The following is an 11987-nucleotide window of genomic DNA, read 5'->3' as shown; positions in this document are numbered from 1 at the left end:
TTTTAAATAATGTGTCGGTTTAAAAGAAAATTAATGGTTTATTTTGCATAAACGAGTACAATGTATTTTCTCGGAGAAACTATTCGAATATTCTTTCCACGTGAACATTGTATGCACACCACCATGCACATAAAAGCAGAGCAACGTGTACCACTCGACACTTACGCCAACCGTAGCAACGAACTAACGCTTCGCCGCTTTTAAGTCGATATCCCGTTGATGGAAATAATGGTCTAACCTTCTTATTAAATTCTAAACGCGGACTAATGCCATGGATTCTGCTGAATGATAAATTTCCCGAGGAAATCGATATTCTGCAGATGGAAATAATAGTTTTCATCCTCGTTATGTACCGTTCGTTATGCTTTAAACAAAAGATAAATTAGAATGGTCAGCAACGTATAGATGAAGCAGTGTTAACGAACGAATAATTTACTCGATGATTTACAAAGCTCTATCGTTATTATCGCCGATCTTTTCGCACTATCCTAATTATTTATCCACTACGTTTACTCGCGCGAGTAATACGTATGTATTATGTACCCATCATCAGGTGATGTCGTAAAAATGCATGACCAAAACGATAAATTAGGTTCCGTGAAACATCGTGGAATGTGTGTGTGTCTGTATATATATATATATATATCAACAAAAATATCTTTTTCGAGCAATAGATGATTTCTCATCATTCGGACTTCTCAACCGGTCCAAAATTTAGGCGAAAGTAGCATCAGTGATAGATAATTGACCACTATTAAATTCATCAGGGGATAGTCGATTCTATTTCGATAAATGATAAAGCAAGTAAACCAACGAGTCCCCTTGAATTGGTAATGATTTCATTTTATTTATAACATTAAATGGACGTTTGCTTTTTTCTTTTTTCTTATTTTTTTATTTCTTTCGTTAAATCCATTTGAAAATTGTCAAACGTTTCTACAGAGTCGAAGATCGATCGACTGCAATATTCAATATTATTCCTCTATTTTTACTATCGCAACACGCGAGTGGGACCACCGAACCTTTCTAATGTTTATATGGCAGTACTTTTCAAACTATGATAGGTTATACGCTCTCCCAAGTGAAAACGATTTTTCAAAGAACTCATATATACGATGATACATACAAATTTTACGCGCAACGTCAAATATTAATATTTATTTTCTATGAAAAACGATACATATTTGTATATTTCACACGCACGGAAAGTATATTAGAAATTTTGCAATTACATGAAATCATGCATCATGTTCTATATTCCTATATAGACAAAAATACAACACTTTTAACGCAATCTTTTACAAGGAAAATAAAAAATTTCTCACATAAAATCATACTTTGAAGATTACCAATATTGATCGAATTGTCTCGTATTGTGATCTACCAACACGTACACTGCCTTTCTGTTCAGGGATGCAACGTAGATAGGTATTATCGAGTAATGACTAGGTACACGTACGTACATTACATACTCGGAAGTTGGTCCAACGTTACCACCTTCCTAACGTGGTAACATAAGTTCGTGTCATGGCTTTATTATAGGAACATTTACGAACTCGATGAGAACAACACCTTTCGCACGTGTGTTACATCTTATAAACACGAGCAGGAAATTCGTATCGATGTACAAAGATCTTTAAGTTTCTTTCAAATATCCGACTCTTCTCGACTCATTTGCTTCAATTATATTGCATCTTGTCATTAGAATTTAATGATCTTCTCGAGCTTGCTCTGTACTTGAACTAAAATTTACTGCTCTCGCCCACACACACAGAAGTACTTTGCCTGCAATTATAACTAGAAAACTTCAGAACAAAACGTAATACACGTAACGTAATCGACCATGAAAGTATACGTTCTTCGACTAATTATTTCTTAATGCACGCGAAACTAATCAATAACGGATCATTGAGATAACAATTTTATAATAAATATATATATATTTATTGAATCCTTCGAAGTATGATACGACGAAAACCCAATAAAAATATATCCTCGTAGGAGATAATTGAGATACGGATGTTATCGATACGAAAGTCAAGAGCGAATTAAAGTCTGGACTTCGTCCAAGGCAACGTTACATGTGTCTCGATCGTTGACGTAATGAGAAGTTAGATAAATTAAAGATAGTATCGAATGTTCTTACTGAGAAAATTCAAGCCGATCGTTCGAGGTAAACAAGCAGATGTTATAGAGATATGACTCGTAACTCGATAGACAAATTGTAAATATTAGAGTGTGCAATATCTTCAATAATATATGATCCTCATTGGTTTATTTGTTCGTATCAAAATTTATCAGAACTTGGAGAAATTTTTTATAATCCCACCGAATAAACGAAAGGCATGTAATAAAATAAAATCGCATAAAATATTCTACTATCCTTTGTCGATCGGAGTTCTCTATCCTTTGCCTATAAAATTCCTATAGGTCCGACGCAACGAAATAGTTCGACTCACTCTCTCTCTCGCCGAATAGCTTCTACGTTGGAATCCAGCTGAATGCACATTCGTTCGTGAGCCCGAATACGCTCCAACTATTCGTTCACGTTTCTGCGTTCTTTTGCGTTTCGGCGTCTCTTTTTTATGCCTCGAATCCTTTCGCACACAACTGTCCACCCTATCCCTATCGAACTACAGCACACGTTTTCATCCTTTGCGAATAAGCGCTCTTGTCATCTCGTTGATTCTCCATCGTTCGACCGAACAACGCTATCTCCTGGTTGAGTCGAAAACATTTTGTATTGTTGAAATTGACCGTATAAAACTAATAAAAGGTATTCGATAGAAAAGGACACAATGACTTCCATATTCGTTACTTCGAATACGAATTACTACACTAATAATATATTTATTATTTTGATTAAATCCGCGATAATTTTAAAGATCATCGAAATAAATCCAAGAACCTAACATTCATGTTCATTAACAGATCGTTATACTAGTTCCACTTGAAATCACAGAGATACCTCGATCGGTGGAACAAATACGATAGAAAATTTATAAAAGAAGCCCAAGTTATTCTCGAGCACGTAGCTTAGAATATAGAGATATATGTATATACGTTTAGATTCTACATGTGACCTTGTTTCACGCATCGCGCAACTCGATACTCTTTGTTTGAAACATGGTTGGAAATCCGGCCAGCCGGACAAATCCTCTTTTCCTGGGGCTCGAGAGCGCTTCAAGCGTAAGTACTTTGGGAAAACGCGACCACCACGTATGTTCTCGGTTATCGCGTTAATTACAATTTCGACCATCGCCTGTTTCGACCATTATTTTAAATTCGTCCGCGAGATTTTATTTATCGACAGTTTTACAATAGCTCCGTTTTGAAAAACGACGATGATTCGCTCGACACGAGTTTATTTAGTAAACATTCCAACGATTGCATAATATTGAAGTTTTATTATCGTTCCAATGGAAGGAAGAAATATTTGTCAATGTAAAAAATCTATCGAACAATTATATTAATCGTTCGTACGTTTCCATATTCAAGAAATTACATGTCATTTTGGAAAGTTAGACAAAAATCAGTGATATTCAAAGCGAACGAAGCGCGAAGAACAACGTTTAATATGTAAACGCAAGTACCTATTTCACGTGCGAGCGTTAAGTAAACCGACAATGATTTTTACGTTATCCCGGTGGACGTAGCAAATAAATTGGCAGTATTTGTCAGACCGTTCACCTGGGCAGGCAGTATTTTTCGTGATACTCTCTATGTTGAACACCCAATCACTCGTTTCACGTAGTCGAATAGAGCATTGTTTTCCGTTTCCCTTTTTTTTTTTTCGTTTTTAACGAATGGGCAGTTAACTCGATAGATAAAACGAAAATACAGACTGGATAAGACTGATAAAAACGATGATTTATGTCGTTGTTCCGTCGATTCGGTGGTTTTCCTATATCTACATTTTGATTTTTTGGCAATAGTACTCTAGTAACAATCGCATTTGCAAAAATTGGAAATTTGAATCGAAAGTAACATATTCGCGATATCATCAGAACTGAAGTCAGTAACGTTCTAAAAAATTCGCCTCGTAAATACTTGATCCAAGTATCTATATACAAATAATCAATAGATCTTATCCTATCGAATAACATTACTCGAATCAACGTATCTCGTATTTTAAATATAAACTTATTCTATCAACGTAGATAATCTCAAAATATAGAATGGCGATATTGATGTCATTTTACCTTCACCTTCGATTATTTCATCGAAATCGTCGAGCTAAATTCGAGGGAAATTTGTCAGATCTAAATCTTATGTTCGTCGTAAGAAGTAATCTTCATGATTACTTGCGATCGAAAGAATTGATCGAGACACTATTGCCGCCTTGAAAATTAGGGAGACACAGCTAGCAATCGTAGATTTTTATGAACCCTTGGGGTACGTCATGATAGTTGGAAGTAAAGAAAGACCACTGATTTGCGGTTTCGTCAATTGCGTGCTCACGAACCCTTTTCGTTTTATCTCATTTTTACTCTTTGGGCTATAAACGCACGACGGCAAATGTACACTTCCATAGACGGATTGAACTTTTTGTTGTTTGATCGTATTAAAAAAAAAAAAAAAAAAAAAAAAAAAAAAAAAAAAAAAAGGAGAAGAAGAAAAAGAAAAAAAAAATAAAATAAAGGAAGAGAAAAAAAGGAAGAAAAGAAAAGATTTTATCGTTGGTCTCGTTCGCTTCGTACTCTCTCCATTATTCATAAGTCTTACGATTCCATTGTTATTTTCTTTCGTTCCTTCCCCGATTACGTCGTATACGAATGTCCTCCTTGAATGTTAAGTACCGAGAAACCATTATATTTACTTACTATTTACGACCGATCAACGCTTTCTATGAATTATTGAAACTCCAGCGATGGTTATTAACGTCGACGCAAGCAATTGCGAAATGTAATTAAGCGAGTTCGTTGTTCGAAACGTAGCTAAAATATTTTTTATCGATCAATATTATCTTTTCTCTTTCTCTCTTTAGTTTACATACATTTACGATATTTACGAAGTCAATTCGATTTTTATCAAAATGAAAAATAATTATAATATCGTAAAGTTCATGTATCCGATAAAACTTAACTATTTCCGTGTATAAAAAAAAAAAAAAAGAAAGAAAAAAAATCAAGGAGAAAAAATGCGCGAGCCTACAAGACATTCTTTATTCGACGATGATTTACGATATTACGGGTATAATGTTTTTCTTTTCGCACGGGCCGAACAATAAGAAGAAATATTCGATGGCAAAGGTGTCCTCTCGAGGATTATGTCTCGATGGCAAATAATAAATCGTCGGTGAGGTAGAGAGAGGTTTTAATTAATTTTCTGAAGCATCTGCTTGGTCCAGAGAAAGAAAGAAGGAAGGAAGAGGAAGAGGAAGAAGAAGAAGAAGAAGAGACGCGAGTAGTCTCACAATACGTACGCAAAAGATCAACGTGGCTTCGAGAGATCGGAGAGGACGAAGCGAAACGAGTCGAGTCTAAGGTAAGAAAGTAAGAAGAAGAGGAGATGAAAAACGCAATAGTACAAGAGGTAAAAACAAGAGGTAAAAGAAGAGAGAAGAAAGAGAAGAACGTCGCAGAACATCGCGTGCTTCGAGAAAGGTCGGAGAGAGAATAATGGAATAGAAAGGGGATGGGACGGAAGGGATGGAGGGTGCAAGCAACGTAGGATATATCTGCAGTACGGAGTCTCTGAAAGAGGATCGCGATTCTCTCTTCTCCTCTCCCTCGAGGCTTTGTTACGTTATTTATTCGTTTAATTAACTCTCCATCCTTCCAATAAACCTTCCAGCGGTCTCTCTTTCCCTCTCTACGTCTCTCTTGGTCTCTATCCCTTCTCTTCATCTCATTCTCTCCCTCTCTCATTCTCGTTTGCTCAACGTCCTCCTCTTCCTTTCCGCAGATTTTAACACCACTGAGACACGCGACACTGCCTTTTAGGATCAAATTCAACCGCGTCACGTCGCTCACGAAGCTACACTGCGAAATAGAGGAGTATCGCCCAAGCCACCGTGCGTATTACACCCTGATCGTGATTTTCGAGATAGAGAGTATTTTCTCGTCTTCTCTCTCTCTCTCTCTCTCTCTCTCTCTCTGTCTGTCTTTCCCAGACACACCGTCTGATTTCCTCTTCTTGTCAAGTCGAGCCAAACTTTTATCGTAGAATTTGATCAAGCTAAAATTATACCGTTGTTCCTAGAAAATAACTTTAATGGGAAATCGAACGGATCGACGTTTTCTTTTATTCTTTTGATATTCACCTTTCTCCCTTTCTCTCTGATCTCGATCGATGGCAAAAGTGACGATTAGCTCGAAGTAAACAAACGCCCAATAACATGCTAATGCGAATGGGTTTTCGGTAGGTAGAGTCAACGTTGGTGGGTTAGCTTTAACGAAAGAGGAGAATTTAACGTGAAATTCAATGAGGATATCCTTAAAATTCTCTTTGTCTATTCCTTCGGTTAATCGCGTATTACCGATCAACCAACGAGATAGACATCTTTCGAATTTCTTCATTAAGTATTTACCATATCAACTTTGTACGAATGTTAAAAGAAACAATTCGTTAACATAAATGTACTTGATTTCTTTTCTTTTTTCTTTTTCTTTAATCTTATCCCGTATCACTAAGATCCACCGCAAAACTTTACCAGTTTGGAATTAGAAGGAAAACAGAACGAATCGAAAGGTGGAGAAACTCGAGATAAAGATAAAAATCGGTGGTCCGTGTTTTCGAGAAAATTGTGTTTTCCGAGAGTAGAACGCAAGTATACCAGGCTAGCACGTATTCCGTGTTTCCATGTAACTTACGCTGACATGCGTCCTTATCGTTTATTCATACGATTCGCGCACGACTCGTGTGTACATTTCTAAGTGTCAAAGAAATCAGATTCATGAGTAGAAAATTCTCTCTCTCTTTCTCTCTCTCTCTCTTCAACGAAACAGAAGCGTAAAGCTTTTCCAGAATAATTGTCCTTGGTTCGCTGACTTTATGAGGACCTTAAACAAAAAAGCTTGCAATGAAATATATATTGAATATTAACTCCTTTCTCTCTCTCTCTCTCTCTCTCTTTTTTCTCTTTCTCTCTTTTTCTTACTCCTTTTCCGTTCATACGTTACTCTAGACAAAGGCCAAGCAGGTAATCATCGAACGAGTGGGAGGACTCGAAGAAGAAGTGGAACACCGGTGGTACTCGATTATAACAACCCTTTTCACAAAGACCTTCCCTGTTCGTTTGCAAAGGACCGTCGCTTTAAACAACGCCTCGAATGCGACACGAGTCGGTGAACAAACACGATAGAGCGAAAAGTAGGTTGCCGGGACAGTAAACTTTTCCTTTCACCCCGCTTACTCATTCCCATCTCTCTTAGAACCCTTTTATCATTCCTTATCACTCAGGACGTGTCGTGTCTCTCTCGCTGTTAATTAATTCGAATCATGCCAAGTACTATAGGACGATCGCGACGACATTGGCCTGAGAGTAAGAAAAAGGGATATTTTATTTTCAATTGTCTTTCAATACCCAAGGATACTTTAAATCGATCGATCTAACGATTCTGATATTCGTGGTCCACTTTAATGGTAATGAAAAATGATTTTTTTTTTTTTTTTTGATGCAAATTTTCAATCTACTCTATTCTGTAGAACATTTGAGAGCGATAAAAAAACGTGATGCGGGGAATTTGCCTTGATGCGAGATACTACCATTGACAGTTCAATCGTTAATTGTTATTTGATCAGGTTGTCTGATCAATTTTTCTTGAATCTATTCAATATCGAAATCAATAGAAATCTCTTGAATTTTCTCAAATCTGAACGAGCATACACGGGGAAAGCTTTGCTGTCCCGTACGCAATATTTAACTTTATAATGATTCTAATCAATGACTTTTTGTTCCCGATTGACCGATGTCCCTACTAACCCGATAATAGTGCGTATGTTTATACGTTGTCACTGACGGTACCAGCAATATATAGAAATACGTTAAGTACCATATTATTGGGAAATACCAAAGCTGAATATCCATCAGTGGCGGATCCATGTAGCTGCGGTCACTTTATAGATTCGACAAATTGCAATAATTTTGTGAATGACTTGTGTCATTTACTCATTGAAAGGATCGGGAGAGCGTGACATTTGGATTGATCATCTTCTTTAACGAAACAAGACGGACCAATTAATTTCGATGGGTAATATCGAAAAGATATTACAGAACATTGGCCGCATCGATTTAACCAAAAATCTAAAGTGTAGGAAGCAATTTCAGACATCGGTCTTTCTTATATTAAACGGAAACGTGACGCTAGTTGGCTCTTTACAGGAAGCTTTATTTTCTTCGACTACAAGATGCCACCACCTAACTATATATATATATATATATATATATATATATATATATATATATATATATATATATATATGTATATATATATATACATAGATAATATTGGTAGACCACTTCTCTATTTGTCGATTGGTGGTCACGCCGGTTCGATAGTAACGAGATAGAAAAGAATAAAATTCTCTGATCGCGTTGCATTTTCCCGAAGAAAAGAAATCGCAGAAGCGTGTCGAATATTATTGTTCTCGTTGCTGTATCCGGAAGGAAAGTATATGTTGTATAGGAGAAAGAAAGAGAAATCAGTGAGACGCGATTTTGTCGCGTATAGAAGGAGAATGGGAATACAGAGAGCCAGAGAACTAGAGAGAGGGAGAGAGAGAGAGAGAATCGTCTCTCGCACATGCAGCACGCGACGCCGATACAATTTGGGGCTTTACGCCCGAGGCATGTGACAATATCACGGCTATGTGCCGTATATACGTGCCATGCGTGAAGCACTGCAGCAGAGAATGCTCGTGTCTACCACGAAGAGCAACTATGTACTATAGTTCTCGTCTTTTCCCCTCCCATTCTCCTCGTAGACTCCGCAAGCCAGATTATAGCTGAGGAAACGCTTCGGAGGTAAGACGATGGGCGTCTATGGTCGCCTACTCAAGATTTTTCGCCTACTACACTCGCATCTCCTCGTTGGATCTCTTGCATTTTTCTCCAACGACAATTCTCGAGGAAGAGACCGTGCAATATAGTCTCACGCCAACGCATTACTAGCAGACTTGCATCGAGCCGCTGATATCCTTTCGAGTTTCCTCTTTCCCTTTACTTCGTGCCTCGTTGAGATCTTACTTTGGCATACTACCCAACACTACCGTCGGTTTAGAAGAAAGAATAGCCAAGCTTCTAGAGAGCTTTTGGAAGGATTCGGCTATGAATTCTAGTTGACAAATATCCTTTTCTTGACTCATCTCAAGCGTCGAGAGAAAGAGGAAACTCGTGGAGGAAAAGTGCATTCGTTTTTCTTTCGAAAAATGGAAAATTTGCATTCGCTCTTTGCGACCTTCTGTAGATGACATTTTTGAAAAAGGAGAGAAAGAGAGAAAGTGCGAAAAATAGCAAAGTGCTTGGCTACTACTCGGGCATTGTCTTTAAGTAACTCTCTTCATTCTTAAGAATAGTAAGTTTTCCCTAACATCGTGATCTTCGAGATTCCACACAGATGACAATACTTTCTCATACCATGGAAGTTAAAAAGTCGTTGCACGAGATACCGATCACGCTGGTTGTGGTTCTCCTACAAAAGATGCTGAGACGATGAAACCTAACAATAGTATCATGAGTTTTCTATACTCGATGTCTCGATTTCCGTCAGTGGCTTCTATAAATCTTCCTGGGACTTTAACACCCCGGATTGCACTCGTATTGCTTCACGCGGATTTTGACCGTTTCTCCTCGATACTTCCGATGGCAACCATCGAGAATGTTGCACCGATACAACTTAGGAAAACTGGAATATTTCTTTTCGTATCTTACCATCGGTATATGGATTTAATTTTTATATAAAAGCTCACGACATGAAGAACATACGCTCGACGTAATGGTATCATCCGGCTAAGACACGAATATCCGCAAAGAGCTATCAAAACTCTTTTTACTCTCACGAAATCACGTAAATAGAAATAAGAAGGATATTTTATCTTTACTATTGTTCGAAAAATCGTGTGAGACGTGTAAATGCATGAAAGTACCTACGTATATACATGTACATATTTATCTATGTCGATGAATAAAAACGACATATCGCAAAAGAATAGAATTTTATGAAATCGTTGCAAAGCCGCGATTATCCGCGGTTTCTATCGTATTGCCAAACGTACGACGATCACAATTCCGTGAAGAGACAAATTCGATAAGAATCCTTATCGGTGTGTAATCGGCGTGAGCGAGGCATGGCTACGTAAGTATTTATTTCCGTGAAACGAGATCGTAACAAATACGAGTATAATCTTCACCTCTCTCTTTACCTCTTCTCTCTCTCTCTCTCTCTCTCTCTCTCTCTCTCTCTCTCTCTCTCTTGCTCTTACTAAACGTACCCTTGGTAGAAAGATAGATATCGCCCCTGTCGTCGGCTTGAAATTAATTTCGATGTACTTTCCGTTCCAAGGTAGGGCTTTCGAATCTAGATAAGGGAACCCTTCTACGATCTCTCTTTCTATCTCTCTTCCAACCCGCCTCGACTACGACCCTTTTGTTAAACGAATATCTCCCCAGAGCGATACAGGTTACATGGGTCTAACTTCTCGTACGGTGGCACGCCTATTTAATGTACCTTTCGACGAGTATCTAACGCCCTTTTAACATCGAAGAACATACTGAAGAAATGAAGAAGAAATGAGGAAGAGAAGGAAACGAAAGGAAAGAGAGAGAGAGAGAGAGAACTCGCGAGAGAAAATAAACAATGAAATTAAAGAGCAAAAAGAATGAGAGAGAGAGAGAGAGAGAGAAGAATCTGGTATCCGAAGAGAGAGACAGAGAACGGATCGGTTAATCAACGTCGCTAACGATCCTCCTTTTCGCACTGGAATTCGACAGGAACGCTATATCGGCGCCGAGAGAAATCAAGGGTGTCGACGTGTAGGAATTAATTCCGGAGTGCCAGGACGCGTCCTCTCTCTGAGAATGCTTCGTGAAGAGGTGAAGGAGAGAGAGAAGACCAAGGCGTTTATCGGGGCTTCGTCGTCGTATCCCTCCGTACTCCGTCGAGGAATTCCGCCCTTCGAATCGCGCATTTTACGGGAGGCGGGCTACATATTTTAGCGACATTCACGTCCATGGAGAAGATCGTGGAATAAGGAAAAGAAGAAGATGGAGGGACAGCTTAAAGAGGAGGGGAAGAAACGTACCAAGTATATACGTACGTGTATATATATATATGTATATGCGTATATATATATATATATATATATGTATATACGTATGTATAAAATATATATATATATACCTATACATATATCGAGGGGTTGGAAGATAGAAGGGCGGCTGGAATCGAGGAATGTCGGCGAGTTATTTTAGGCTTTCACTCTCGTTCCGTTCTACGAAGAAGCTACTGCGCTACGAGAGAGCGCGTTTACGTGGCGTAACGAAATAATGAAGAAGGGCACCTCCCTTCGGCGTGCCACCACCGTAATGTACCAAAGGAGGGTGAGTCTCTTTCTTTTTTTGCTTTTTTCTCCTCGTAGGTACCTGCTGCTTACGGTTGGAAAGCTCGAGAGAACCCATTGAGGATCCGCGTTATTCTTCTCTAACGAAGGTATATATCTATCTATGTTGCGAGATATGTTTCGTGCGTAATACGCAAAATGAAAAAACTATGACACTTGCCTCATTTTTTTTGTTCGTATCTATACAACGAATCGTATTTTCGAGACTATATTGATTCGTAAAAGAAAGTAGAATTTTAGTTATTAAAATTTATTGAGAAATTTTTGAAACTATAATTCTCGAATAAAAAATAAACTTTTACATAGTACGAGTATTTATAAAGAATTAACGTCGTTAGTTTTAGTCTAACACGAAGAAAATACAACTCATGAGCGAATACATTCCCGTGAGTAGTCTCTTTTCTCGGCATTCGAGAACAATGGAA

At 38.0% G+C, this 11987-nt stretch overlaps 1 protein-coding gene and 1 long non-coding RNA gene across 42 annotated transcripts in view; one reads left to right on the top strand and one right to left on the bottom strand.

The window, feature by feature from the left end:
• LOC118442821 (uncharacterized) overlaps positions 1–11987 on the top strand; it is a 404525-nt gene that overhangs the window by 213074 nt on the left and 179464 nt on the right. The gene's annotated exons all lie outside the window — the stretch shown is intronic.
• The window catches only part of LOC118442789 (CUGBP Elav-like family member 1-A), a 269901-nt gene that overhangs the window by 214079 nt on the left and 43835 nt on the right, over positions 1–11987 (bottom strand). The gene's annotated exons all lie outside the window — the stretch shown is intronic.

Source organism: Vespa mandarinia, chromosome 22 (assembly GCF_050613455.1).
Source record: "Vespa mandarinia isolate Hongniang chromosome 22, ASM5061345v1, whole genome shotgun sequence".
In the NCBI taxonomy this organism is placed as follows: domain Eukaryota; kingdom Metazoa; phylum Arthropoda; class Insecta; order Hymenoptera; family Vespidae; genus Vespa; species Vespa mandarinia.
This window is presented reverse-complemented; position numbering and strand designations above follow the sequence as displayed.